General features: G+C 47.9%; 1 long non-coding RNA gene across 1 annotated transcript in view; it reads left to right on the top strand.

The window, feature by feature from the left end:
- LOC122722603 overlaps window positions 1-27,078 on the top strand; it is a 27,202-nt gene extending 124 nt beyond the window's left edge. Inside the window, exon 2 of the long non-coding RNA XR_006349522.1 lies at window positions 26,948-27,078. This is a non-coding gene — a long non-coding RNA (uncharacterized LOC122722603). The remainder of the gene's footprint in view (window positions 1-26,947) is intronic.
- The last annotated feature ends 422 nt before the right edge of the window (window positions 27,079-27,500 follow it).

Genomic DNA, 27,500 nt, shown 5'->3' on the forward strand with positions numbered 1-27,500 from the left:
TCCAACTCGGCGGTCAGTACCTCAACTCCGACGACGAACTCAGTGCTATTGGGGCCGATCCCCATGCTTGGAGTATCAATTGGATGCTTGTGCAAGGCTTCGGTGTGGCATTCTAGTGCCGTGCTTGGGTCAACGTGCTGGCGGAAATGCGATGCAATGGGCATGGTGTGAGTTCCTGGTGGCATAGACTTTTGAGGCGTTTGGGTCTGGCGACAGGGCTGAAGCTATTGGGGTCGAAGGCTTTGCCGGGGGGTGTCAAATGGAAGCCGGTTCAAGGTGTGGATGCCGCACTCTGAACACAGGCGGACGTGCGATGCAACCTGTCTTAGTTTGTGTCCTTGGTGGTGTAGGCCTGCTGCTTGGTGGGGTGTTACGTTCCTCGGGGTCGTGGATGGACGTCGGGGCTGTTGTGGTTTTGCAATACCTAGGCTGGGGGGATGAGCTTGGTGCTAATGCTTTTGTCAAGGCGTTGCGAGTGCTTGGGGGAGGGCGTGGTGATATAATGCCGTGCTCAATCCTATGTGCGAGTGGCGTTGAGGCACATGCTGCGGCAGAATGGCTGTAATACCCGGCTAGACTCCGGTATCGGAATTCCTACCGTCCGGTGGAATTTGGGTGTCGGAAACCTCTAGAAGGGTAAGAGCATGTTTTTATAAAATGTTTTCATGTTTTTAATGTTTTAAGTATGATTTTAAATGAGTTTTTGCATGAAAATTTCTTTAAGGGAAAAACCAGGTTCGGCCGCCGAACCTTATGTTCGGCCGCCGAACATGCATGGACTTTGGGAGGCACGTTAGGCCCCCGAAAGTCTAAGTGAGGGAAGTGCAGGTTCGGCCGCCGAACCTTATGTTCGGCCGCCGAACATTGCATGGATGCGGAGGCACATTCGGCCCCCGAACGTGGCCTGGCCAGCCACTATAAAAGGGTCCCCTTGGCCCGCACGGGCGAGCTTTTTCTCTCCCATTGTCGGCCAAGGTGAGTCTCCACCGCTCCTCCCTCGATCTTGAGTGTTTCCTCTAGATCTTTCATGGTTTTAACAAGTTTATAACTTTGTTTTGAAGATTTGTGAGCTTTGAGCAAGTTTTGAGTGCTTGGAGGTTCAAAGAGCTTAATCTCTCCATCTCCAAGCTAGGATCACTTTCCTCTCGTTTCTTCAAGAGGTAAGGGTCGATCTTGAACCCTTTTTATGTTTTAAACAAGTTTTAAGTAAGATCTATGGGTAGAAATGCATGTTAGGACATATGTTGAGTTTATGGGTTTTGATGATGTTTTGAGCAATGTAGTTTGATTGTGTGTGTTTGAAGTGTTGTAGATGGGGTATATGCATGTTTGAGACCCCTAGGAACTTGTATGTGTGTTTTGGTTGAGAAATATGCATGATCTATGGTTTTGGGAGGCAGGAGGTTCATTTGAACCAAGTTTCTGCCATTTGGCAGAAACCAGGTTCGGCAGCCGAAGGGAGTTTCGGCCGCCGAACCCCTCTTGCGAAGGCAGCTTTCGGCTGCCGAAGGTGCCCCCGAAAAGAGACTTTCGTCTCTGTCTGGCACTTTCGGCCGCCGAAGGTGCCGCCGAACCTAGCTGAGTTTCGTCTCTGTCCAGGACTTTCGGCCGCCGAAGGTGCCGCCGAAAGTGCCCTGTTCAGCCACTTCATGCATATTTTCTGTGATGTTTTCATGATGTTTTAGGGGTTTTTTTTGGGGATATATTAGAGATATGTTTATATGTGTTTGGTCCCTCATTGGAGTCCACCTGTGTAGGTTCGGACCCGAGGAACCAAGGACCCCAGCAGTGAGCCAGCTGCTGAGAGTTTGACAGAGTCAGCCAGAGGTGAGTGGAACTATACTTAATCTTTTAAATTAAGAAAGTGAATGTTTTATCATGTTTCATGCATCACGACTATAATATAGGATGTTTGCATTAGAATCACGAATATGCTACATTGCATTATTATATTGTGGTTGATGAGGATGGACATTGCACGACTCACTAGCCCTGTGTACGAAGTCCTGTGGTGCCCATAATAGGGCCGGGCAATAGCTCCGATTTACGAAGTCCTGTGGTGCCCATAATAGGGCCGGGCAATACGAAGTCCTGTGGTGCCCATAATAGGGCCGGGCAATACGAAGTCCTGTGGTGCCCATAATAGGGCCGGGCATGGAGTTGAGGGATTTTTGGGTCAGTCCGTCCATGGTATGAAATGTTTGTGCAATGATGCATTCCATTATAGCATGTTTTAAATATTTGTTTTTATATAGTTCTACTCACTGGGCATCTAGCTCACCCCCCTCCCCTGACCCCCAGGTTTGCAGGTACGGGATTGATAGAGAAGAAAAGAAGAGAAAAGTCTTATGTATGTAATAGTTAGATGTGGACATGACAGTTGTATTATGATGAAATGTAAGAGTTTCAGTATGTTATGTAATGAGATTTTGAGGTTAGAATTGTGCTTGACCATAGTGTATTGCTAATCCCTTTTTTTTTATGTACATGATCTTATGATATGATGTTTATGCAAAACTAACTCAACACATGATGTATAGCCCTTCGAGGCTTTGATGAGATCCCACAGAGGGACTTTATTTATGTATATGTTCAGAGTATGCACAGGTTGAGTTGGTGATTGATCACATGTATAAAAGAAAAGTTTTAATTTTTATGTATGATGGTTGATCATGTATGGGATTAAGCAGGTTTACAGGTATATGTTAGGCTTGCTACGGGTCCCGGCGGCCTTATGCCGATCTGGATCCTAGCGCCGGTAGCGGTCCGGATTTCCGGGGCGTTACAGAGTGGTATCAGAGCCCTAGGTTCACATGGTCGGACCTAGCGGGTCGGGCTCATAGAAGTATTAGAGGGTCAAGCACAATAGGAAAGGTCATGTCCACTAGGATAGGATGTAGGGTCCTGTCTTGCTATGATGATGTGAAATGCCATGACTTTATGCATGTGCATTAATGATATGATATGCTATGTGATGTATGTGATGAGGGTTCATGTGTGCCCACATGAACCATATGATGCTAATGTTGCTAGTTATGTGCTGTTTTTCAGAAACAGAATGAGAGGAACTCGTCGATCTGCACGATTGACAGGAGTCCCACCAGAGGATGAGGGCACGAGCGCCCGTCCTCCCACATTGCCTAGGGCAATGTCATGCAGAACAAACAGAGAAAGAGTATCAAGGGACCCTAGAAGGTCTTTTGATACTAGCAGAAGGGGGACAGAAAGAGGAGGAAGTTCTTCAGATGTGAGGGAGGTTATGGAAGAAGATCAGAGAAGGGATGGGAATCTGGATGTTGGCATGTCAGAAGAAGGGACAGGGGAGTCACAAGGAGGCACTCAGGCCTCGGGGTATGGTTTTCCACCCTATTACCCACCCTATGCACAGGGTCCCGGGTATCCGATGGGAAGTACGTCGGATTACTCCAGCTTTAATCCCTACCCTACTCACATGCCTTATCCACCTTTCTATCCACCGTACCCACAGTACCCAGCCTATCCACCCTCATCCTTCCATCCTCACCCAGCAAACCCCACCTCGGGGAATGCTGCATCCCCACCTCCACCACCTACAGAACCAGTAGCCCCAGTTACTCAACCTCCTAGACCTAGCTCAGCCAGTGGGAGTAAGGTGAAAATGACAGCTTACCTTAAGCTGGATGCTCCTAAATATAAGTCAGGGGATGATCCCTTTGAATACCTGAGAGCAGTAAAGACGATCACTGATGAGCTAGGGGCAGATGATAGAAGGGCCATTGAGATGGCAGGGTTCACCCTGAAGTGCAAAAAGGCAAAGGAATGGTTCAAGTGCTATGTGGACCCGAGACTAGACAGTATGACATGGGAGGAATTTGCTAATGAGTTTGCTGGATGGGCATTTCCAGATAGCTCCAGAGAGTTAAAAATGATTGAGTTTGAGCAACTGAGACAGACAGAAGACATGAGCATAGAGGAGTACACAGACAGATTTCTGGAGCTATTACCCTTCTCAGGGCAAGCTCTAGATACAGATGTGAAGAAGGCCAGGAGATATGTCATGAAATTACAGTCCAGGTACTCCTCATTGATTCAATCAGCTGAGAGGGAGAGTTTTCACACAGTGGTAGATATGGCTCGAAGAATGGAGGCCAGTGCCATAGTTGAGGGGTCAGTGAAGCAATCAGTGACCCAGTCTTCAGGGGTTAAGACCCCAGGCAGAGGAGGGCCAGGACCCTCTACTCAGAGTTCAGGTAGTAAGAGATGGAGTAGCACTAAGAAGCCCAAGAAGAATAAGTTCTGGAATAAGCTGAAATCCGGTCTAGGATTTGGCGGTGGCTCGAGTTCAGGCTCCGATGGTGCGGAATGCCAAAGGTGTGGGAGGCCACACAGGGGAGCGTGTCGCTGGGGGACCAATGCATGTTTCAGATGTGGCCAGGAGGGACACATAGCTCGGGATTGTCCTAGAGCACCTTTCATGGGCCAGCCCCAACAGACAGCTTCGGGTAGTGTGGCACAACCAGCAGCTCCAGCCACAACACAGGGCAGTGGCAGAGGTAGAGGGAGAGGGGCAGCCTCTTCTTCAGGTTCCCGAGGTGAAGGTCCAACAGCTCCAGCCAGGATCTTTACCATGACTCAGCAGGAGGCGAACACATCCAACACCGTGGTGGCAGGTAAACTCATCATTGGGTGTTCTGATGTGTATGCATTGATGGACCCTGGTGCATCTCATTCCTTTATTGCTCCGAGGGCAGTTGAGAGATTAGGGTTGATGGTCTCTGGGTTAGAGTGTCCCCTATGGGTCAGTGGACCCAAGTGTGACCCGTCAGTGGCAGTGTCAGTCTGCCAGTACAGTCCAGTGTTTGTCGAGAGAAGATGCCTCTCCGCCGACCTTGTGGTTCTAGATTTGACAGATTTTGACGTCATTCTAGGGATGGATTGGCTATCTACCCATGGTGCTACCTTGGACTGCAGGGACAAGGTAGTCAGATTCAGAGATCAGAACGGGTCAGAGGTTGTCTTCAGAGGAGACAAGAGGGGTACGCCTAGAGGTCTGATATCGGCCCTACAGGCTCGTAGGCTGCTTAGGAAGGGATGTCAGGGGTATGTAGCTCACGTGAGAGAGCTAGATAGTCAGGTCAGGGAGCCAGCCTCAGTGCCAGTTGTCAGAGAATTTCTGGATGTCTTTCCAGAAGAGCTTCCAGGACTACCACCTGCTAGGGAGATAGAGTTCGAGATTGAACTGATGCCTGGAACTAGACCGATCTCTATCCCTCCCTACAGGATGGCACCAGCAGAATTGAAGGAACTGAAAGAACAGTTGCAAGATCTGGTAGATAAGGGCTTCATCCGACCGAGTACCTCACCTTGGGGTGCTCCAGTGCTTTTTGTGAGAAAGAAGGATGGATCCCTCAGACTTTGTATCGACTACAGGCAGTTGAACAAGGTCACTACCAAGAACAAGTACCCATTGCCAAGGATCGATGATCTATTCGACCAGCTAGCAGGAGCGGGTTGTTTCTCCAAGATAGATCTAAGATCAGGGTACCATCAGCTGAGGATAAGGGAAGAAGACACTCCGAAGACAGCTTTCAGGACCAGATATGGGCACTATGAGTTCCTTGTAATGCCGTTCGGGTTGACCAACGCCCCTGCAGCATTCATGGACCTCATGAACAGAGTATTCAGACCATACCTGGATCACTTCGTTATTGTCTTTATAGATGATATCCTAGTGTATTCCAGGAATGCAGAGGAGCATGCCCATCATCTGAGGATAGTTTTGCAGACCTTGAGGGAACATGGCTTGTATGCCAAGTTCTCCAAGTGTGAGTTCTGGTTAAGGAGCATATCATTCTTGGGGCATATAGTGTCAGAGAATGGAATAGAGGTAGACCCCAAGAAAGTAGAGGCTGTGACTAACTGGCCAAGACCCACCTCAGTGACAGAGATCAGAAGCTTTTTGGGTTTGGCTGGCTACTACAGGAGGTTCGTTCAGGACTTCTCTAAGATTGCAGCTCCTTTAACCAGATTAACCAGAAAGAATCAGAGGTTCGAGTGGACCGATCAGTGTGAAGAAAGCTTTAAGGAGCTCAAGAAGAGGTTAACTTCAGCACCAGTGTTAACTCTGCCAAACAGCAATGAGGATTTCACAGTGTTCTGTGATGCATCCAGAGTAGGCCTGGGTTGTGTGTTGATGCAGAATGGTAAGGTGATAGCTTATGCTTCTAGACAGCTGAAGAGGCATGAGTTGAATTACCCCACACACGACCTGGAAATGGCAGCAGTTATCTTTGCCCTCAAGATGTGGAGGCATTACCTCTATGGGGTAAAATGTGAGATCTTCACAGATCATAAGAGCCTGCAGCACATCTTGAGTCAGAGAGATTTGAACTTGAGGCAGAGGAGATGGGTAGAACTGCTCAGTGACTATGATTGTAAGATACAGTACCATCCGGGTAAGGCTAATGTAGTAGCTGATGCCTTAAGCCGGAAATCACTTGGCAGTCTATCCCACATCACGGCAGAGAGGAGACCGGTGGTGAAGGAATTTTATAAGCTCATTGAGGAGGGTCTACTGATGGAGTTGTCTGGTACAGGTGCTTTGATTGCACAGATGAAAGTAACACCCATGTTTCTGGAGCAGGTGGCTCAGAAACAGCACGAGGACCCAGAGTTAGTGAAGATTGCCAGGACTGTTCAGTCAGGCAAAGATAGTGAGTTCAGATTCGATGATAAGGGGATCCTCCGCTATGGGAACAGACTATGTGTACCAGATGACATCGGGCTTAAAGGAGACATTATGAGAGAGGCTCATAATGCAAGATACAGCATTCACCCTGGAGCCACCAAGATGTATCAAGATCTAAAGAAGGTTTATTGGTGGCCAGCTATGAAGAGGGAAGTGGCACAATTCGTGTCAGCCTGCGAAATATGTCAGAGGGTGAAGCTGGAACATCAGAAGCCGGCTGGAATGCTTAACCCGCTACCTATTCCAGAATGGAAATGGGAGAATATCGCTATGGATTTTGTAGTGGGGTTACCGGCAACATCCAACAGACTAGACTCCATATGGGTGATTGTGGACAGACTCACCAAATCTGCCCACTTCATTCCAGTTAGGAGCAACTACTCTGTGGATAAGTTAGCGCAGGTTTATGTGGATGAAGTTGTCAGGCTGCATGGGGTCCCAGTTTCTATAGTGTCAGATAGAGGGCCCCAGTTCACCTCCAGGTTTTGGCGGAGTCTGCAGAGTGCTATGGGTACCAGGTTAGATTTCAGTACTGCCTTCCACCCCCAGACTGATGGACAATCAGAGAGGACCATCCAGACAATAGAGGATATGCTCAGGATGTGTGTGCTAGATTTTGGCGGTTCTTGGAGGCAACATCTACCCTTGGTAGAGTTCGCCTACAATAACAGCTATCATGCTAGCATTGGGATGGCTCCATATGAAGCTTTATATGGGAGGAAGTGCAGGTCACCCGTTTGTTGGGAAGAGGTAGGAGAGAGGTCCTTAGCAGGGCCTGAGCTTGTAGAGATCACTAGCAGGGTGGTGCCCATGATCAGAGAAAGGATAAAGACTGCCACCAGCAGGCAGAAAAGCTATGCAGACATCCACAGGAAACAGGTAGAGTTTCAGGAGGGGGATCTAGTGTTGCTCAAGGTGTCTCCTGTAATACCCGGCTAGACTCCGGTATCGGAATTCCTACCGTCCGGTGGAATTTGGGTGTCGGAAACCTCTAGAAGGGTAAGAGCATGTTTTTATAAAATGTTTTCATGTTTTTAATGTTTTAAGTATGATTTTAAATGAGTTTTTGCATGAAAATTTCTTTAAGGGAAAAACCAGGTTCGGCCGCCGAAACTCACTTTCGGCCGCCGAACATGCATGGACTTTGGGAGGCACGTTAGGCCCCCGAAAGTCTAAGTGAGGGAAGTGCAGGTTCGGCCGCCGAACCTTATGTTCGGCCGCCGAACATTGCATGGATGCGGAGGCACATTCGGCCCCCGAACGTGGCCTGGCCAGCCACTATAAAAGGGTCCCCTTGGCCCGCACGGGCGAGCTTTTTCTCTCCCATTGTCGGCCAAGGTGAGTCTCCACCGCTCCTCCCTCGATCTTGAGTGTTTCCTCTAGATCTTTCATGGTTTTAACAAGTTTATAACTTTGTTTTGAAGATTTGTGAGCTTTGAGCAAGTTTTGAGTGCTTGGAGGTTCAAAGAGCTTAATCTCTCCATCTCCAAGCTAGGATCACTTTCCTCTCGTTTCTTCAAGAGGTAAGGGTCGATCTTGAACCCTTTTTATGTTTTAAACAAGTTTTAAGTAAGATCTATGGGTAGAAATGCATGTTAGGACATATGTTGAGTTTATGGGTTTTGATGATGTTTTGAGCAATGTAGTTTGATTGTGTGTGTTTGAAGTGTTGTAGATGGGGTATATGCATGTTTGAGACCCCTAGGAACTTGTATGTGTGTTTTGGTTGAGAAATATGCATGATCTATGGTTTTGGGAGGCAGGAGGTTCATTTGAACCAAGTTTCTGCCATTTGGCAGAAACCAGGTTCGGCAGCCGAAGGGAGTTTCGGCCGCCGAACCCCTCTTGCGAAGGCAGCTTTCGGCTGCCGAAGGTGCCCCCGAAAAGAGACTTTCGTCTCTGTCTGGCACTTTCGGCCGCCGAAGGTGCCGCCGAACCTAGCTGAGTTTCGTCTCTGTCCAGGACTTTCGGCCGCCGAAGGTGCCGCCGAAAGTGCCCTGTTCAGCCACTTCATGCATATTTTCTGTGATGTTTTCATGATGTTTTAGGGGGTTTTTGGGGGATATATTAGAGTTATTATTATATATGTTTGGTCCCTCATTGGAGTCCACCTGTGTAGGTTCGGACCCGAGGAACCAAGGACCCCAGCAGTGAGCCAGCTGCTGAGAGTTTGACAGAGTCAGCCAGAGGTGAGTGGAACTATACTTAATCTTTTAAATTAATAAAGTGAATGTTTTATCATGTTTCATGCATCATGACTATAATATAGGATGTTTGCATTAGAATCACGAATATGCTACATTGCATTATTATATTGTGGTTGATGAGGATGGACATTGCACGACTCACTAGCCCTGTGTACGAAGTCCTGTGGTGCCCATAATAGGGCCGGGCAATAGCTCCGATTTACGAAGTCCTGTGGTGCCCATAATAGGGCCGGGCAATACGAAGTCCTGTGGTGCCCATAATAGGGCCGGGCAATACGAAGTCCTGTGGTGCCCATAATAGGGCCGGGCATGGAGTTGAGGGATTTTTGGGTCAGTCCGTCCATGGTATGAAATGTTTGTGCAATGATGCATTCCATTATAGCATGTTTTAAATATTTGTTTTTATATAGTTCTACTCACTGGGCATCTAGCTCACCCCTCTCCCCTAACCCCCAGGTTTGCAGGTACGGGATTGATAGAGAAGAAAAGAAGAGAAAAGTCATATGTATGTAATAGTTAGAGTTTGTGGACATGACAATGATAAGAATGTAATGTAAAGTTTTGAACAGTTATGTTTATGTAATTATGTTGTTGAGGTTAGAATTGTGCTTGACCATAGTGTATTGCTAATCCCTTTTTTTTTATGTACATGATCTTATGATATGATGTTTATGTAAAACTAACTCAACACATGATGTATAGCCCTTCGAGGCTTTGATGAGATCCCACAGAGGGACTTTATTTATGTATATGTTCAGAGTATGCACAGGTTGAGTTGGTGATTGATCACATGTATAAAAGAAAAGTTTTAATTTTTTATGTATGATGGTTGATCATGTATGGGATTAAGCAGGTTTACAGGTATATGTTAGGCTTGCTACGGGTCCCGGCGGCCTTATGCCGATCTGGATCCTAGCGCCGGTAGCGGTCCGGATTTCCGGGGCGTTACAGAGTGGTATCAGAGCCCTAGGTTCACATGGTCGGACCTAGCGTGTCGGGCTCATAGAAGTATTAGAGGGTCAAGCACAATAGGAAAGGTCATGTCCACTAGGATAGGATGTAGGGTCCTGTCTTGCTATGATGATGTGAAATGCCATGACTTTATGCATGTGCATTAATGATATGTGATGTATGTGATGTAGGTTCATGTGACTCCACATGAACCATATGATGCTAATGCTTGTGAGTTATGTGCTGTTTTTCAGAAACAGAATGAGAGGAACTCGTCGATCTGCACGATTGACAGGAGTCCCACCAGAGGATGAGGGCACAAGCGCCCGTCCTCCCACATTGCCTAGGGCAATGTCATGCAGAACAAACAGAGAAAGAGTATCAAGGGACCCTAGAAGGTCTTTTGATACTAGCAGAAGGGGGACAGAAAGAGGAGGAAGTTCTTCAGATGTGAGGGAGGTTATGGAAGAAGATCAGAGAAGGGATGGGAATCTGGATGTTGGCATGTCAGAAGAAGGGACAGGGGAGTCACAAGGAGGCACTCAGGCCTCGGGGTATGGTTTTCCACCCTATTACCCACCCTATGCACAGAGTCCCGGGTATCCGATGGGAAGTACGTCGGATTACTCCAGCTTTAATCCCTACCCTACTCACATGCCTTATCCACCTTTCTATCCACCGTACCCACAGTACCCAGCCTATCCACCCTCATCCTTCCATCCTCACCCAGCAAACCCCACCTCAGGGGAATGCTGCATCCCCACCTCCACCTCCTACAGAACCAGTAGCCCCAGTTACTCAACCTCCTAGACCTAGCTCAGCCAGTGGGAGTAAGGTGAAAATGACAGCTTACCTTAAGCTGGATGCTCCTAAATATAAGTCAGGGGATGATCCCTTTGAATACCTGAGAGCAGTAAAGACGATCACTGATGAGCTAGGGGCAGATGATAGAAGGGCCATTGAGATGGCAGGGTTCACCCTGAAGTGCAAAAAGGCAAAGGAATGGTTCAAGTGCTATGTGGACCCGAGACTAGACAGTATGACATGGGAGGAATTTGCTAATGAGTTTGCTGGATGGGCATTTCCAGATAGCTCCAGAGAGTTAAAAATGATTGAGTTTGAGCAACTGAGACAGACAGAAGACATGAGCATAGAGGAGTACACAGACAGATTTCTGGAGCTATTACCCTTCTCAGGGCAAGCTCTAGATACAGATGTGAAGAAGGCCAGGAGATATGTCATGAAATTACAGTCCAGGTACTCCTCATTGATTCAATCAGCTGAGAGGGAGAGTTTTCACACAGTGGTAGATATGGCTCGAAGAATGGAGGCCAGTGCCATAGTTGAGGGGTCAGTGAAGCAATCAGTGACCCAGTCTTCAGGGGTTAAGACCCCAGGCAGAGGAGGGCCAGGACCCTCTACTCAGAGTTCAGGTAGTAAGAGATGGAGTAGCACTAAGAAGCCCAAGAAGAATAAGTTCTGGAATAAGCTGAAATCCGGTCTAGGATTTGGCGGTGGCTCGAGTTCAGGCTCCGATGGTGCGGAATGCCAAAGGTGTGGGAGGCCACACAGGGGAGCGTGTCGCTGGGGGACCAATGCATGTTTCAGATGTGGCCAGGAGGGACACATAGCTCGGGATTGTCCTAGAGCACCTTTCATGGGCCAGCCCCAACAGACAGCTTCGGGTAGTGTGGCACAACCAGCAGCTCCAGCCACAACACAGGGCAGTGGCAGAGGTAGAGGGAGAGGGGCAGCCTCTTCTTCAGGTTCCCGAGGTGAAGGTCCAACAGCTCCAGCCAGGATCTTTACCATGACTCAGCAGGAGGCGAACACATCCAACACCGTGGTGGCAGGTAAACTCATCATTGGGTGTTCTGATGTGTATGCATTGATGGACCCTGGTGCATCTCATTCCTTTATTGCTCCGAGGGCAGTTGAGAGATTAGGGTTGATGGTCTCTGGGTTAGAGTGTCCCCTATGGGTCAGTGGACCCAAGTGTGACCCGACAGTGGCAGAATCAGTCTGCCGGTATTGTCCAGTGTTTGTTGAGGGAAGACGCCTTTCCGCCGACCTTGTGGTTCTAGACTTGACAGATTTTGACGTCATTCTAGGGATGGATTGGCTATCTACCCATGGTGCTACCTTGGACTGCAGGGACAAGGTAGTCAGGCTCAGAGATCAGAACGGGTCAGAGGTTGTCTTCAGAGGAGACAAGAGGGGTACGCCTAGAGGTCTGATATCGGCCCTACAGGCTCGTAGACTGCTTAGGAAAGGATGTCAGGGGTATGTAGCTCACGTGAGAGAGCTAGATAGTCAGGTCAGGGAGCCAGCCTCAGTGCCAGTTGTCAGAGAATTTCTGGATGTCTTTCCAGAAGAGCTTCCAGGACTACCACCTGCTAGGGAGATAGAGTTCGAGATTGAACTGATGCCTGGAACTAGACCGATCTCTATCCCTCCCTACAGGATGGCACCAGCAGAATTGAAGGAACTGAAAGAACAGTTGCAAGATCTGGTAGATAAGGGCTTCATCCGACCGAGTACCTCACCTTGGGGTGCTCCAGTGCTTTTTGTGAGAAAGAAGGATGGATCCCTCAGACTTTGTATCGACTACAGGCAGTTGAACAAGGTCACTACCAAGAACAAGTACCCATTGCCAAGGATCGATGATCTATTCGACCAGCTAGCAGGAGCGGGTTGTTTCTCCAAGATAGATCTAAGATCAGGGTACCATCAGCTGAGGATAAGGGAAGAAGACACTCCGAAGACAGCTTTCAGGACCAGATATGGGCACTATGAGTTCCTTGTAATGCCGTTTGGGTTAACTAACGCCCCTGCAGCATTCATGGACCTCATGAACAGAGTATTCAGACCATACCTGGATCACTTCGTTATTGTCTTTATAGATGATATCCTAGTGTATTCCAGGAATGCAGAGGAGCATGCCCATCATCTGAGGATAGTTTTGCAGACCTTGAGGGAACATGGCTTGTATGCCAAGTTCTCCAAGTGTGAGTTCTGGTTAAGGAGCATATCATTCTTGGGGCATATAGTGTCAGAGAATGGAATAGAGGTAGACCCCAAGAAAGTAGAGGCTGTGACTAACTGGCCAAGACCCACCTCAGTGACAGAGATCAGAAGCTTTTTGGGTTTGGCTGGCTACTACAGGAGGTTCGTTCAGGACTTCTCTAAGATTGCAGCTCCTTTAACCAGATTAACCAGAAAGAATCAGAGGTTCGAGTGGACCGATCAGTGTGAAGAAAGCTTTAAGGAGCTCAAGAAGAGGTTAACTTCAGCACCAGTGTTAACTCTGCCAAACAGCAATGAGGATTTCACAGTGTTCTGTGATGCATCCAGAGTAGGCCTGGGTTGTGTGTTGATGCAGAATGGTAAGGTGATAGCTTATGCTTCTAGACAGCTGAAGAGGCATGAGTTGAATTACCCCACACACGACCTGGAAATGGCAGCAGTTATCTTTGCCCTCAAGATGTGGAGGCATTACCTCTATGGGGTAAAATGTGAGATCTTCACAGATCATAAGAGCCTGCAGCACATCTTGAGTCAGAGAGATTTGAACTTGAGGCAGAGGAGATGGGTAGAACTGCTCAGTGACTATGATTGTAAGATACAGTACCATCCGGGTAAGGCTAATGTAGTAGCTGATGCCTTAAGCCGGAAATCACTTGGCAGTCTATCCCACATCACGGCAGAGAGGAGACCGGTGGTGAAGGAATTTTATAAGCTCATTGAGGAGGGTCTACTGATGGAGTTGTCTGGTACAGGTGCTTTGATTGCACAGATGAAAGTAACACCCATGTTTCTGGAGCAGGTGGCTCAGAAACAGCACGAGGACCCAGAGTTAGTGAAGATTGCCAGGACTGTTCAGTCAGGCAAAGATAGTGAGTTCAGATTCGATGATAAGGGGATCCTCCGCTATGGGAACAGACTATGTGTACCAGATGACATCGGGCTTAAAGGAGACATTATGAGAGAGGCTCATAATGCAAGATACAGCATTCACCCTGGAGCCACCAAGATGTATCAAGATCTAAAGAAGGTTTATTGGTGGCCAGCTATGAAGAGGGAAGTGGCACAATTCGTGTCAGCCTGCGAAATATGTCAGAGGGTGAAGCTGGAACATCAGAAGCCGGCTGGAATGCTTAACCCGCTACCTATTCCAGAATGGAAATGGGAGAATATCGCTATGGATTTTGTAGTGGGGTTACCGGCAACATCCAACAGACTAGACTCCATATGGGTGATTGTGGACAGACTCACCAAATCTGCCCACTTCATTCCAGTTAGGAGCAACTACTCTGTGGATAAGTTAGCGCAGGTTTATGTGGATGAAGTTGTCAGGCTGCATGGGGTCCCAGTTTCTATAGTATCAGATAGAGGGCCCCAGTTCACCTCCAGGTTTTGGCGGAGTCTGCAGAGTGCTATGGGTACCAGGTTAGATTTCAGTACTGCCTTCCACCCCCAGACTGATGGACAATCAGAGAGGACCATCCAGACAATAGAGGATATGCTCAGGATGTGTGTGCTAGATTTTGGCGGTTCTTGGAGGCAACATCTACCCTTGGTAGAGTTCGCCTACAATAACAGCTATCATGCTAGCATTGGGATGGCTCCATATGAAGCTTTATATGGGAGGAAGTGCAGGTCACCCGTTTGTTGGGAAGAGGTAGGAGAGAGGTCCTTAGCAGGGCCTGAGCTTGTAGAGATCACTAGCAGGGTGGTGCCCATGATCAGAGAAAGGATAAAGACTGCCACCAGCAGGCAGAAAAGCTATGCAGACATCCACAGGAAACAGGTAGAGTTTCAGGAGGGGGATCTAGTGTTGCTCAAGGTGTCTCCGATGAAAGGGGTGGTTCGATTTGGTAAGAAGGGTAAGCTGGCTCCACGGTACATCGGACCCTTTGAGGTCTTGCAAAAAGTTGGGAATGTATCGTACAAGCTGGACTTGCCTACTTCTATGGAGAGAATCCATCCGGTTTTCCATGTTTCCATGTTGAGGAAGTTCGTGTCAGATCCGGGCAAGGTTCTTAGCGAGCCTGATGTGGAGATCCAAGAGGATCTCACTTATGTTGAACAGCCAGTGCGGATTCTTGACACTCAGATCAGAAAGTTGAGGAACAAGGAAATCCCGATGGTGAAAGTCCTTTGGAACCACCACAATTTGGAAGAATGCACTTGGGAGACCCGGGAGTCCATACTCCAGCAGTACCCCCACCTCTTCTAAGGTTAGTTGAGATGTGTTCCTTGTGCTATATGTGTGTATGTTATGTTTATAGTATGCATGTACTAGTTGAGGAACATTCGGGGACGAATGTTCATAAGGGGGGGAGAATGTAATACCCGGCTAGACTCCGGTATCGGAATTCCTACCGTCCGGTGGAATTTGGGTGTCGGAAACCTCTAGAAGGGTAAGAGCATGTTTTTATAAAATGTTTTCATGTTTTTAATGTTTTAAGTATGATTTTAAATGAGTTTTTGCATGAAAATTTCTTTAAGGGAAAAACCAGGTTCGGCCGCCGAAACTCACTTTCGGCCGCCGAACATGCATGGACTTTGGGAGGCACGTTAGGCCCCCGAAAGTCTAAGTGAGGGAAGTGCAGGTTCGGCCGCCGAACCTTATGTTCGGCCGCCGAACATTGCATGGATGCGGAGGCACATTCGGCCCCCGAACGTGGCCTGGCCAGCCACTATAAAAGGGTCCCCTTGGCCCGCACGGGCGAGCTTTTTCTCTCCCATTGTCGGCCAAGGTGAGTCTCCACCGCTCCTCCCTCGATCTTGAGTGTTTCCTCTAGATCTTTCATGGTTTTAACAAGTTTATAACTTTGTTTTGAAGATTTGTGAGCTTTGAGCAAGTTTTGAGTGCTTGGAGGTTCAAAGAGCTTAATCTCTCCATCTCCAAGCTAGGATCACTTTCCTCTCGTTTCTTCAAGAGGTAAGGGTCGATCTTGAACCCTTTTTATGTTTTAAACAAGTTTTAAGTAAGATCTATGGGTAGAAATGCATGTTAGGACATATGTTGAGTTTATGGGTTTTGATGATGTTTTGAGCAATGTAGTTTGATTGTGTGTGTTTGAAGTGTTGTAGATGGGGTATATGCATGTTTGAGACCCCTAGGAACTTGTATGTGTGTTTTGGTTGAGAAATATGCATGATCTATGGTTTTGGGAGGCAGGAGGTTCATTTGAACCAAGTTTCTGCCATTTGGCAGAAACCAGGTTCGGCAGCCGAAGGGAGTTTCGGCCGCCGAACCCCTCTTGCGAAGGCAGCTTTCGGCTGCCGAAGGTGCCCCCGAAAAGAGACTTTCGTCTCTGTCTGGCACTTTCGGCCGCCGAAGGTGCCGCCGAACCTAGCTGAGTTTCGTCTCTGTCCAGGACTTTCGGCCGCCGAAGGTGCCGCCGAAAGTGCCCTGTTCAGCCACTTCATGCATATTTTCTGTGATGTTTTCATGATGTTTTAGGGGGTTTTTGGGGGATATATTAGAGTTATTATTATATATGTTTGGTCCCTCATTGGAGTCCACCTGTGTAGGTTCGGACCCGAGGAACCAAGGACCCCAGCAGTGAGCCAGCTGCTGAGAGTTTGACAGAGTCAGCCAGAGGTGAGTGGAACTATACTTAATCTTTTAAATTAATAAAGTGAATGTTTTATCATGTTTCATGCATCATGACTATAATATAGGATGTTTGCATTAGAATCACGAATATGCTACATTGCATTATTATATTGTGGTTGATGAGGATGGACATTGCACGACTCACTAGCCCTGTGTACGAAGTCCTGTGGTGCCCATAATAGGGCCGGGCAATAGCTCCGATTTACGAAGTCCTGTGGTGCCCATAATAGGGCCGGGCAATACGAAGTCCTGTGGTGCCCATAATAGGGCCGGGCAATACGAAGTCCTGTGGTGCCCATAATAGGGCCGGGCATGGAGTTGAGGGATTTTTGGGTCAGTCCGTCCATGGTATGAAATGTTTGTGCAATGATGCATTCCATTATAGCATGTTTTAAATATTTGTTTTTATATAGTTCTACTCACTGGGCATCTAGCTCACCCCTCTCCCCTAACCCCCAGGTTTGCAGGTACGGGATTGATAGAGAAGAAAAGAAGAGAAAAGTCATATGTATGTAATAGTTAGAGTTTGTGGACATGACAATGATAAGAATGTAATGTAAAGTTTTGAACAGTTATGTTTATGTAATTATGTTGTTGAGGTTAGAATTGTGCTTGACCATAGTGTATTGCTAATCCCTTTTTTTTTATGTACATGATCTTATGATATGATGTTTATGTAAAACTAACTCAACACATGATGTATAGCCCTTCGAGGCTTTGATGAGATCCCACAGAGGGACTTTATTTATGTATATGTTCAGAGTATGCACAGGTTGAGTTGGTGATTGATCACATGTATAAAAGAAAAGTTTTAATTTTTTATGTATGATGGTTGATCATGTATGGGATTAAGCAGGTTTACAGGTATATGTTAGGCTTGCTACGGGTCCCGGCGGCCTTATGCCGATCTGGATCCTAGCGCCGGTAGCGGTCCGGATTTCCGGGGCGTTACATCTCCGATGAAAGGGGTGGTTCGATTTGGTAAGAAGGGTAAGCTGGCTCCACGGTACATCGGACCCTTTGAGGTCTTGCAAAAAGTTGGGAATGTATCGTACAAGCTGGACTTGCCTACTTCTATGGAGAGAATCCATCCGGTTTTCCATGTTTCCATGTTGAGGAAGTTTGTGTCAGATCCGGGCAAGGTTCTTAGCGAGCCTGATGTGGAGATCCAAGAGGATCTCACTTATGTTGAACAGCCAGTGCGGATTCTTGACACTCAGATCAGAAAGTTGAGGAACAAGGAAATCCCGATGGTGAAAGTCCTTTGGAACCACCACAATTTGGAAGAATGCACTTGGGAGACCCGGGAGTCCATACTCCAGCAGTACCCCCACCTCTTCTAAGGTTAGTTGAGATGTGTTCCTTGTGCTATATGTGTGTATGTTATGTTTATAGTATGCATGTACTAGTTGAGGAACATTCGGGGACGAATGTTCATAAGGGGGGGAGAATGTAATACCCGGCTAGACTCCGGTATCGGAATTCCTACCGTCCGGTGGAATTTGGGTGTCGGAAACCTCTAGAAGGGTAAGAGCATGTTTTTATAAAATGTTTTCATGTTTTTAATGTTTTAAGTATGATTTTAAATGAGTTTTTGCATGAAAATTTCTTTAAGGGAAAAACCAGGTTCGGCCGCCGAACCTTATGTTCGGCCGCCGAACATGCATGGACTTTGGGAGGCACGTTAGGCCCCCGAAAGTCTAAGTGAGGGAAGTGCAGGTTCGGCCGCCGAACCTTATGTTCGGCCGCCGAACATTGCATGGATGCGGAGGCACATTCGGCCCCCGAACGTGGCCTGGCCAGCCACTATAAAAGGGTCCCCTTGGCCCGCACGGGCGAGCTTTTTCTCTCCCATTGTCGGCCAAGGTGAGTCTCCACCGCTCCTCCCTCGATCTTGAGTGTTTCCTCTAGATCTTTCATGGTTTTAACAAGTTTATAACTTTGTTTTGAAGATTTGTGAGCTTTGAGCAAGTTTTGAGTGCTTGGAGGTTCAAAGAGCTTAATCTCTCCATCTCCAAGCTAGGATCACTTTCCTCTCGTTTCTTCAAGAGGTAAGGGTCGATCTTGAACCCTTTTTATGTTTTAAACAAGTTTTAAGTAAGATCTATGGGTAGAAATGCATGTTAGGACATATGTTGAGTTTATGGGTTTTGATGATGTTTTGAGCAATGTAGTTTGATTGTGTGTGTTTGAAGTGTTGTAGATGGGGTATATGCATGTTTGAGACCCCTAGGAACTTGTATGTGTGTTTTGGTTGAGAAATATGCATGATCTATGGTTTTGGGAGGCAGGAGGTTCATTTGAACCAAGTTTCTGCCATTTGGCAGAAACCAGGTTCGGCAGCCGAAGGGAGCTTCCTCGCCAACGGGCCCGTGGCGCATTGCTGCTGCACGGGGAACTGTGCTCAGGAAGGCGCCTACGGGCCCGTGGCGCCTTGCTGCTGCACGGGAAACTGTGCTCAGGAAGGCGCCTACGGGCCCGTGGCGCCTTGCTGCTGCACTGGGAACTGTGCTCAGGAAGGCGCCACCGGGCCCGTAGCGAATTGCTCCCACGCCCAGTAGCAGCCAATTGGCCCGTGGCTCCCTCCTGCTGTGCCCATTGCTCCCCAATGAGCCCGTGGTGCAACGTTGGGGTTGATGCTATTTGCACATGTTTTGCAAAATGAGGTTAGCATTGGTAAACAAGTATATCCCGTTGGCCAACCACCAGGCCAAAAGAGGTTCACGCGGTCAATTAATTGTACACTTCAACGAGCAAAGCGTGCCATTGTTTTCTGTACTGAACAAGCTCAAGCTTGAATACTTATACAATGACAATATCTTTCAACACACGAGAAAAAATATTGACCAACATTTTGCAATGGTTGGCTCACATGCTTGGACGCACACTTGCCATCATCGCATAGGCAATGAAAATCTATGGAGTGATTCTCTTTTACTCATTGAGACTATGAACCAATTATTGCAACCTCTATGAGTTTTTATCTATTTTATCTCACATTGCAAAAAGAACACGAAACAATATGTTGTGAGATCAAGAGCACTACCTCCTCCATTTACTTTTCCTATAGCCACCATGCATGCCCAAAATTGGCAAGAATTGTGACACAAGCCAATTCTCTTTGAAAAGTTTTAAAAAATCACCAAATGACAACTCAATTAAATTTGTTATATTTTTCTAAGGTGCCACACAAAATTTGGTGATTTTCTGACGAGTTATGTTTTTTTTATGATTTTCTGAATTTTTAACACTTAAAAAATAAAAAAAAATACCTAGACTGGATAAAAAATTCTCAAAATTTTTGTAAAATTAGATTATATTCTTCTAAATATATCTGCAAAATATCAGGTCAAAATACCTAAAATTGAATTTTTTAGGGGGTGTGTCACTTCAAACATTGTCATGTCACCTCATGTATTGTCATGTCACCCCATGCATTGTCATGTCTCCGTGCAAAGTTTAAGAAAATCACCAAATAACAACTCAAATAAATTTATAATATTTTTCTAAGGTTCCACAAAAAATTTGGTGATTTTCTGACGGGTTTTCTATTTTTTATGATTTTTTGAATTTTTAACACTTAAAAAATAAAAAAAAATACCTAGACTCGATAAAAAATTTTCAAAATTTTTGTAAAATTAGATTACATTTTTATAAAGGTATCTGCAAAAAATCAGGTCAAAATACCTAAAATTGAATTTTTTAGGGGGGGTGTGTCACCTCAGACATTGTGATGTTTCCTCCTGCCACAGCCCAACTTGTTCCTAAGGCTCTTTAGGGGGGTGTGGGTAGTCACCCCCCTGGGGGGGCCAGCAAGGCCGGGGCCTGGGCATGCGCTAGGCCATATGTGGGCATCGGTATAGCATGCGAATAAGCTTGTTAGCCCCCTCTCCACCTCTACCTCTCGATTCAACATCGAAAAAAATTCTCGGGCGTGGTGGACCCGGTGGGGCCCATCCCGGGCCCGGTGGGGCCCATTCCAGGGCCATTGGTGACAGTTCAAGGAAATGATCCGGTGGTTTATCCCAATGCTTGGGCGTGTTAAATGGACGCTGGTGCAAGGTGTGGGCATGGCATTTGTGTGTTGTGCCCGTGCCGATTGTCACCCCACTTCCCAAGTCTCCCTAAAATCCAAAAATTTTCGGCAAAGGAAGAATTGCCACAGCAGGCCGTGGTTGGCCAACAGAGTGTGGTTGGCCAGCAGAGCTGGTTGGCCAGCGGATCGTGGTTGGCCAGCGGATCGTGGTTGGCCAGCGGATCGTGGTTGGCCAGCGGATCGTGGTTGGCCAGCGAATCGTGGTTGGCCAGCGAATCGTGGTTGGCCAGCGGACCGTGGTTGGCCAGCGGAGCTACTTCCAGACGGGCCCGGAACTTGCGAGAATTGGCCAGAAACATCTGGTTGGCCACTGGAGGATTCCAGACTAGCCCAGAACTGCCCAGAAGCTCCCAGACCAGCCTAGAGAGTGCCAGAACAGCCCAGAAGGTTCCAGAACTTTATTGGGAAGCTTTACCAGACAATTCTAGAATTCTCCATAGGTTGTAAAATTACCAAAAAGCCCCTGAATGTTCCAGAAAAGGGCAATTCTGTCATTGTACATAGGAGGTGGGGGATGCCTATAAATACCCCCATAGAGATTCATTTGGACAGCCTTGAAGATTTGGCTAAAGCAGACACACTTGTAAAGCTCTCTTTCAAGCAATACAATCTTTCTTCCTTGCCACATCATTCTCTTGTGCTCACTAGCAATCTTTCCTTCCCAATTTAGCTTCTGCTGCCATATTCACCCACTACAGCTCTTGTATTGAGCAGTTGGATAGGCTGAACTTAGTTCCAGCAACTAAGTGCCGCACGGTTTAGGTGAATTTCGAGTATTGAAACACTTATCCCGTGACAAGTGGTATCAGAGCTTAGGTTTGCTCTTCGGGTGAAAATGTCTGATCCAAGTGAGATCACTGCTGGAGGCGCTGCTCCCATGGTTGAGGAGCATGCTGGCGGCAAAAGGAAAGGCAGGGGCAAGTCAAGGGAACCTGCCCGGGCTAGGGAAGAGCTCGGCGACATGGAGACCCGCCTTGCAAAGGTTGAGCTAGTTCTTATCGAGGAGGAGGAAAAGTTCGAGGAGGTTGACACCCGCATTGAGGAGCTCGGCTCAGGGATGGAGGAGCTCCGAGAGGAGTTGCAGGGTGCCCTCGACTCCGCCGTCGACAAGCTAGCAAGTGAGACGGAGTCTCTTAGGCACGCCCACGCCGAAGATAATGCTGCCATAAGGGAGGAAAACCGATTCTTGCGGGCAGAATTGGATAGAATGATGGGGAAGATCAAGGAGCTTGAGGAGCAGATGACCTTGATGCGCTCCGCGGTAGTCCAAGGTGGAATGGCAGCCACATCATCCACCTTGGGAGCTCCTACAGCAAGGGTGGAAGTGCCCAAGCCTAGTGCGTTTAAAGGGACGCGCAATGCCAAGGATATTGACAACTTTTTGTGGAGCATAGAGCAGTACTTCAAGGCGTCAGGGATCGTGGAGGATGCCCGAAAAATTGATCATGCCCCGTTGTACTTGGCTGACACTGCCATGGTCTGGTGGAGAAGGAGGCAGGCTGATATAGAGAAGGGTACATGCACCATGGCCACATGGGAAGACTTCAAGCGGGAGCTGAAGCGCCAATTCTACCCCGACAATGCTGCCAAGGAAGCAAGGGCAAAATTAAGGAGGCTCTCTCAAAAAGGTACGATTCGCGACTATGTTAAAGAATTTTCTGAAATTCTTCTGGAAATCCCCAACTACCCCGATGAGGAGGCCCTATTTGCCTTCATGGATGGGCTTCAGCACTGGGTTAAAATGGAGATTGAGCGTAGAGGAGCTCAAGACCTTGCCACTGCTATCTCCATAGCAGAATCCCTTGTTGAGTATAAAAAGGGGGACAAGGGCAAGGGTCCAACAAAGCCATTCAAAGGCAAAAATACTGCTGAAGCCACACCCAAAAGCAAAGAGGGTCCTCCAAAGAAGTGGAAGTCTAAGGAGGGACAAAAGGAGGGGAATTTCAAGGGATGGAAGAAACCCGAGAGGCCTCCCATGAAATGCTTCCTATGTGATGGGCCACATCGGGTCTATGACTGCCCAAAACGCAACACCCTCTCGGCCATAGTTACCGAGAAAGAATCCAATCAGCAGCTAAAGGAGGGTGCCAGCATGGGCTCTTTACAATTGGCAGCCGTGGCAGCCAAACCAGCCAAGACAACTGAAGCTCCAGCCAAGCACAAAGGCAGACTATTTGCTCCTGTGTGCATGAAGGGACAAATGTTGCAGGCCTTGGTTGATACTGGTGCCTCGGACAATTTCTTGAAAGTGGAGGCAGCGGAGAAACTGGGCATACCATTCCAAAGGGAGACGGGCTGGCTAAAGGCGGTAAATTCACAACCAACTCCCACACATGGAGTAGCACACGATGTCCCAGTAAAAATTGGTGAGTGGTCTGGAACTCTTGACTTTTCCATTGTCACCATGGATGACTACTCTTGTGTGCTTGGAATGGATTTCATGGATAGAGTGAAGGCTATCACCATCCCCTTCACCAATAGCATGTGCATCTTAGAAGGGGACAACACTTGCACTGTCTCATTGGTGAGAGGGAAGGCTGGCACCAGCACCCTTTCTGCCCTCCAGCTTTCCAAAGGCGTAAAGAGGTCTGAGCCAACCTACTTGGTGGCATTGAAAGAGGGTGATGAGCAGCCCCCTGCGCCGGAATTGCCTACTGCCATCAAGCAAGTCCTGGACGAATTTTCTGATGTTATGCCACAGGAGTTACCCAAGAAACTCCCACCAAAAAGGGAGGTTGATCATCACATCGAGCTGGAGCCTGGGGCAAAACCACCTGCTGGAGTTCCTTACAGAATGGCACCTCCCGAGCTTGAAGAGCTCCGCAGACAGTTGAAAGAGTTGCTGGATGCTGGGTATATCCAGCCCTCCAAAGCTCCTTACGGTGCACCGGTCCTCTTTCAAAAGAAAAAGGACGGCTCTCTTCGAATGTGCATTGACTATCGGGCTTTGAACAAAGTGACTGTGAAGAACAAGTATCCCATTCCACTCATAGCCGATTTATTCGATCAGCTTGGTGAGGCTCGTTGGTTCTCAAAGCTGGATCTTCGGTCAGGCTATTATCAAGTCAGAATTGCGGAAGGCGATGAGCCGAAGACAGCATGCGTTACAAGGTACGGGTCCTATGAATTCAGAGTCATGCCCTTCGGTCTAACCAACGCTCCTGCCACGTTTTGCACTTTGATGAACAAAGTGTTCCAGCCCTTCCTGGATCGCTTTGTGGTGGTCTATCTGGATGACATAGTAGTGTATAGCAGAACGTTGGATGAGCATGCCAAACACTTGAAGCAAGTCTTCAAGGTATTGAGGGACAATGAGCTTTATGTGAAGAAGGAGAAATGCTCCTTTGCACAACAAGAGATCCCTTTCTTGGGGCACATCGTCGGGCAAGGCAAGATTAGAATGGACAGCTCTAAGGTCCGTGCCATTCAAGAATGGGAGCCACCGAAAAGGGTGCCTGAGTTGAGATCTTTTCTTGGCCTTGTGAACTATTACCGACGGTTCATCAAGGGATATTCTGCCATTGCTGCACCCCTCACTGACATGTTGAAGAAGAACAAACCATGGAAGTGGGATGCCCGAAGTCAAAGTGCGTTTGAAGCATTGAAAAAGGCTGTTATGGAAGAACCAGTACTGGCTTTGCCAGATTATTCTAAGCCTTTTGAGGTACACACGGATGCCTCTGATTTCGCAATTGGGGGAGTCTTAATGCAAGAAAGGCATCCGATCGCATATGAGAGCCGCAAGCTGAATGAGACCGAAAGAAAATACACCATACAGGAGAAGGAGATGACCGCTGTGGTCCACTGCCTTCGAACTTGGCGACACTATCTGTTGGGTTCCAAGTTCATGGTAAAGACTGATAATGTGGCCACAAGTTATTTTCTCACGCAGAAAAAGCTCTCCCCAAAACAAGCCCGTTGGCAAGCCTTCTTGGCAGAATTTGATTTTCTGATGGAGTACAAGCCTGGACGGGCCAATCTAGTTGCTGATGCCCTCAGCAGGAAGGCAGAGCTAGCTGCTACTGCCACCCAACCCAGCTCTTCCCTCCTAGATCGCATCAAGGAAGGAATGATGCATGACGATCAAGCCAAGCAGCTGGTGGAGCTAGCAAGGCAAGGGAAAACAAGGAGGTTCTGGCTGGATGAGGGCTTGGTCCGAACCAAAAAGGGCAGTATCTTTGTGCCAAGGTGGGGAGGCTTAAGGAAAGAGATCATGAGGGAGTGCCACGACTCCCTTTGGGCAGGCCACCCTGGGGCCAGGAGAACTATGGCCTTGCTAGAGCGTGCTTACTACTGGCCCAGGATGTTTGATGATGTTGAGCTATATGTAAAAACCTGCCTGGTCTGTCAGCAGGATAAAATAGAACAACAAAGGCCAGCTGGGTTACTAGATCCTCTCCCAATTCCTGAGCGACCTTGGGAGAGTATCTCTATGGACTTCATCATCGGATTACCAAGGGTGAACGGGTACCGCAACATTATGGTAGTAGTCGACCGATTCAGCAAGTATGCGGTGTTCGTTGCACTACCAGAAAAATTCGATGCCAAAGATACAGCCCGACTCTTCTTTAGGGACGTGGTGAAGTATTGGGGAATACCACGGTCCATCATCAGTGATCGGGACACTCGGTTTGTGGGGAAATTTTGGTCAGAATTGTTCAAGATCTTGGGGACCGATCTCAATTTCTCTACAAGCTTCCATCCCCAAACAGATGGGCAAACCGAGCGAATAAATGCCTTGTTGGAGCTGTACCTGAGGCATTATGTTACTGCCAATCAGAAGAATTGGTTGGAGCTGCTGGATATCGCCCAATTCTCTTATAATCTGCAGAAGAGTGAATCAACCGGGGCAAGCCCGTTTGAGCTAGCAACGGGACAGCAACCACTTGCACCTTACGACATGATAGTGCCATACAGGGGGAAAAGTCCAGGTGCCTTCCGTTTTGCCAAAGCTTGGAGAGAAAAGCTTGAGCTAGCAAAAGCATCTTTGGCAAAAGCAGCCAAAAAGATGAAAAAGTGGGCTGACTTAAAGAGAAGACATCGAGAGTTTGAGGAAGGAGATCTTGTTATGGTGAAACTCCTCCCTCAAACCATCCGAAATTATAAAAAGATCCACAAAGGACTGCTACGAAGGTACGAGGGACCATTCCCAGTGGAAAAACGAATTGGGAAGTTGGCCTATCGGGTCAAGTTGCCACACTACTTGGAGTGCCATCCAGTATTTCATGTGAGCTTTCTGAAGCCCTATTATCCGGATGAAAGTGATCCAAGCCGGAATAAGTCTCAAAGAGCACCAACCGCAGTCTCAACCGTCTTGGATCACGATGTTGAAGCCATCCTAGCCCATAGGCAAATACCGCAGAGGGGGTCTCATGCAGCATATAAAGAATACTTGGTAAAATGGAAGGGGCTCCCCGATGCTGAGGCAAGCTGGGAAAGTGAACTTTCCCTGTGGCAACATGAGGATAAGGTGCAAGACTATTGGGAGAACGCGACGAGGGCGTCGCGGGAATAGCCGGGGGAGCATGTCACCCCACTTCCCAAGTCTCCCTAAAATCCAAAAATTTTCGGCAAAGGAAGAATTGCCACAGCAGGCCGTGGTTGGCCAACAGAGTGTGGTTGGCCAGCAGAGCTGGTTGGCCAGCGGATCGTGGTTGGCCAGCGGATCGTGGTTGGCCAGCGGATCGTGGTTGGCCAGCGGATCGTGGTTGGCCAGCGAATCGTGGTTGGCCAGCGAATCGTGGTTGGCCAGCGGACCGTGGTTGGCCAGCGGAGCTACTTCCAGACGGGCCCGGAACTTGCGAGAATTGGCCAGAAACATCTGGTTGGCCACTGGAGGATTCCAGACTAGCCCAGAACTGCCCAGAAGCTCCCAGACCAGCCTAGAGAGTGCCAGAACAGCCCAGAAGGTTCCAGAACTTTATTGGGAAGCTTTACCAGACAATTCTAGAATTCTCCATAGGTTGTAAAATTACCAAAAAGCCCCTGAATGTTCCAGAAAAGGGCAATTCTGTCATTGTACATAGGAGGTGGGGGATGCCTATAAATACCCCCATAGAGATTCATTTGGACAGCCTTGAAGATTTGGCTAAAGCAGACACACTTGTAAAGCTCTCTTTCAAGCAATACAATCTTTCTTCCTTGCCACATCATTCTCTTGTGCTCACTAGCAATCTTTCCTTCCCAATTTAGCTTCTGCTGCCATATTCACCCACTACAGCTCTTGTATTGAGCAGTTGGATAGGCTGAACTTAGTTCCAGCAACTAAGTGCCGCACGGTTTAGGTGAATTTCGAGTATTGAAACACTTATCCCGTGACACGATGTGCGAGTTTCCAGGTGATGCACTGGGCTTCGGGATTTTGTTGTGCTAATATTTCCATCCAACTCGGCGGTCAGTACCTCAACTCCGACGACGAACTCAGTGCTATTGGGGCCGATCCCCATGCTTGGAGTATCAATTGGATGCTTGTGCAAGGCTTCGGTGTGGCATTCTAGTGCCGTGCTTGGGTCAACGTGCTGGCGGAAATGCGATGCAATGGGCATGGTGTGAGTTCCTGGTGGCATAGACTTTTGAGGCGTTTGGGTCTGGCGACAGGGCTGAAGCTATTGGGGTCGAAGGCTTTGCCGGGGGGTGTCAAATGGAAGCCGGTTCAAGGTGTGGATGCCGCACTCTGAACACAGGCGGACGTGCGATGCAACCTGTCTTAGTTTGTGTCCTTGGTGGTGTAGGCCTGCTGCTTGGTGGGGTGTTACGTTCCTCGGGGTCGTGGATGGACGTCGGGGCTGTTGTGGTTTTGCAATACCTAGGCTGGGGGGATGAGCTTGGTGCTAATGCTTTTGTCAAGGCGTTGCGAGTGCTTGGGGGAGGGCGTGGTGATATAATGCCGTG

The sequence above is a fragment of the Manihot esculenta genome, unplaced genomic scaffold, assembly GCF_001659605.2.
Source record: "Manihot esculenta cultivar AM560-2 unplaced genomic scaffold, M.esculenta_v8 Scaffold64, whole genome shotgun sequence".
NCBI classification, from domain to species: domain Eukaryota; kingdom Viridiplantae; phylum Streptophyta; class Magnoliopsida; order Malpighiales; family Euphorbiaceae; genus Manihot; species Manihot esculenta.